The sequence below is a fragment of the Gymnoscopelus microlampas genome, assembly GCF_963454915.1.
Source record: "Gymnoscopelus microlampas genome assembly, chromosome: 23".
Classification (NCBI taxonomy): Eukaryota; Metazoa; Chordata; class Actinopteri; order Myctophiformes; family Myctophidae; genus Gymnoscopelus; species Gymnoscopelus microlampas.
Window position 1 is genome coordinate 10,735,656 of NC_139960.1, and position 2,631 is coordinate 10,738,286.

The window sequence follows — 2,631 nt, forward strand, 5'->3', positions numbered from 1 at the left end:
TGATAGGGTGACCACCTCATTTGGTAGCATGCAGGGGCCTTAAGTACTCTACAATTTGGAAGTATTTTTTACTTTAGTGGAGTATTTCCAATTTTCTGTACTGTCTGTCTGTCTGTCTGTCTGTCTGTCTGTCTGTCTGTCTGTCTGTCTGTCTGTCTGTCTGTCTCTCTCTCTCTCTCTCTCTCTGTGTGTGTGTGTGTGTGTGTGTGTGTGTGTGTGTGTGTGTGTGTGTGTGTGTGTGTGTTTGTGCGTCTCTCTCTCTCTCTCTCTCTCTCTCTCTCTCTCTCTCTCTCTCTCTCTCTCTCTCTCTCTCTCTCTCTCTCTCTCTGTGTGTGTGTGTGTCTATCTCTCTCTCTCTCTCTCTCTCTCTCTCTCTCTCTCTCTCTCTCTCTCTCTCTCTCTCTCTCGCTCTCTCTCGCTCTCTCTCGTTTCACTTCCTCACGGGGAGGAGTAGGAGTAGGAGGAGCAGGAGGAGAGAGAAAGCTGAACCTCTCCTCTCTCTCTCTCTCTCTGTTGTCGTAGAGGAGCAGTTCTCTCATAAAGTCACTTTAATCCCGTTCTGTCACCTCGATGATCCATGAAGCTCCAACACATCAGGACCGTTACAAGCCTTCTCTATGGACTCTCTGATCTCTGCCGTTTACAACGTGTCTAAAGAAGAGGAGATCTGCTTCTGCTTCTTTGTGACGAGGTCAGTGTTTATATGAATGGATTCATGTGAGTGTGAGGTTACAGTTTAGTTACAAGTTTCGCTTCTTGTCTCTGTGTGTGTGTGTGTGTGTGTGTGTGTGTGTGTGTGTGTGTGTGTGTGTGTGTGTGTGTGTGTGTGTGTGTGAGAGATTGAGCAACGGTTCTCAACCTGCGGGTCGGGACCCCACATGATATTTTTTTTTTAGGGGGTGGGGGGGGGGGGGGGTTCCTCAGATGACAGTGAAGTGACTATTTGAAAGACATTAATAAGACCTTTTTATTACCTAAAAAGAAAAGACCATTACTGCATCAAAAGTAATCAACAGTCAGGGTGGGGGTCCCCAGTTCAAATCTGATTATTTTGGGGGGTCCCCTGTGTTCAAATATCATTCTATTATTTTTGGGGCTCACGGCCTGAAAAGGTTGAGAACCACTGCTGTTTACTTAAAGGGATATTTCTCTTTCTTTTTTTGTCATTTCATTATCTACTCAGACAGAGAGTTTTTAAGTTGCTTGTTTAATTATTTAGATATTTGCTATTCATTTTATCAGTCACGACCCCTTCCTATAGCAAACCCAACTTCAAACTCAATTTTAACCATGATAGATTCATCAAGAACACCTATCCTTGGTTCTGGTGACTCACCCTGCCCTCCTAATACGTGAGGAGGTCATGTTTTTAAAATAACTTTTTTTCATTTATTTTTAATAATTTATCTGGAAAATGAAAAAAAAAATATATATATATATATATAATAAAAAACAATGAAAAAAGTAATCGAAAAAACACGGCCCCTCTCATATTAGGAAGGCAGTATGAGTCACCAGAACCAAGGACGGGTGTTTTCGATGAATCTAAAATGGTTAAAATGGAGTTTGAAGTTACAATGGGTTTGTATAGGAAGGGGGTGTGTCTGATTATATGAATATCAAACATCTAAATACTGAACTGAGCAACTTAAAAACTGTCTGGGGTGTTCACAAAAGCCTGAGTAGATGATAAAATGACCCACTTTTTTTTTTAAAGCGAAAGATTTAAGCAAAAGTAACAATACCATAATATAAAAAAATACTCTGTTAAAATGTGCAAAAGGCCTGTGTTCAAATCAAAATATACTTAAATTACCAAAAGTTAAAGTACTAAAAATGATTGAAAATGTTTAAAATAGGGCTAACGTGGTTAAAGGTAGGGTAAGTAATTTACTTTTGTTAAAACAAGTGTTGAATAGCTCTATATTCTGATAGTCATTGCTCATTGCTATTAGAGTGTTTGTAAAACAGAAAAAACAGAAAATGCATTTTCAGTACTCTCCCCTGATTGGCTTAAATGTTGTCACCTACCTGAAAATGTACATATAATGTTTACTAAAGAGCTGGAGAGACCCCTGTGACCGAACAAACACTCTGTAGCAATGATTACTATCAGAATATAGTACATAAAAAATAACAAAAAAAGATCACTTACCCTACATTTAATGTATGTTTTATAATATAATAATTTATATCTGCAAAATAACTAAAGTTGTCAAATAATTGTAGTGGAGTAAAAGTACAATATTTGCCTCTGAGATCAAGTGGAGTAGTAGTAAAAGTATTTTGGAAAATTGGAAATACTCCAGTAAAGTAAAAGTAGCTCAAAATTGTACATAAGTACAGTACTTGAGTAAATGTACGTAGGTACTTAGTACTTTTGCGTGACACTGTCTGTCACACGACAAAGTATAAAACAGGGGATTAATTCATGAGAAAAGTAAAAACATAAAGAGAGTAAAAAACCTCCTCTGTGTTTATTGGCTGTATGGATCTCAGGTGTAATACACTGGTGTTATGGTAGAGGTCCTGGCTTCAAGTCCAGAGTCCAGGGACGTGCACAGATAGACTCTAGGTGGTGCTGGAGCACCTGCCCTTTGCCCTCTTGACCAGAAGTGCCCTTTTTTCAGT

The 2,631-nt window shown here is 38.8% G+C and overlaps 1 protein-coding gene across 1 annotated transcript in view; it reads left to right on the forward strand.

The window, feature by feature from the left end:
• The first annotated feature begins 530 nt into the window (after window positions 1-530).
• LOC311040264 (proline-rich protein 5-like) overlaps window positions 531-2,631 on the forward strand; it is a 17,296-nt gene continuing 15,195 nt past the window's right edge. Inside the window, exon 1 of the mRNA XM_084050439.1 lies at window positions 531-691. The gene's annotated coding sequence lies outside the window, so the exon portion shown is untranslated. The remainder of the gene's footprint in view (window positions 692-2,631) is intronic.